The sequence below is a fragment of the Brassica oleracea genome, chromosome C5, assembly GCF_000695525.1.
Source record: "Brassica oleracea var. oleracea cultivar TO1000 chromosome C5, BOL, whole genome shotgun sequence".
Classification (NCBI taxonomy): Eukaryota; Viridiplantae; Streptophyta; class Magnoliopsida; order Brassicales; family Brassicaceae; genus Brassica; species Brassica oleracea.
In genome coordinates this window covers 22,252,270-22,252,584 of record NC_027752.1, presented here as the reverse complement: position 1 = coordinate 22,252,584, position 315 = coordinate 22,252,270, and positions in this window count along the sequence as shown.

The window sequence follows — 315 nt, the reverse complement described above, 5'->3', positions numbered from 1 at the left end:
AACCTAAGAGAGTGGGATCCTTACATGATTTGTGTAGGTTTAGAGAGGATTTGCCGGAGAGATCGTCGCGAGAGAAGGGGGAGATCGCCGGAGAGGAGGGAGAGGAGCTGGAGAGGAAGAAGAGAGAAATGGGGAAGAAGAAGTCTTTCGTCTTTATAAAACCTAGGGTTCGACGGAAACTATCCGTCGGAATTTCCTCGGTATTTTCAATTTCAGTTTTCGCGAAATATTTGGCGGCTGGTTTGTCAGGTTAAATGAAAATATCCCAAAGAAATTCCGACGGACACTTAAATATCCGTCGGAATTTCCTCGGAT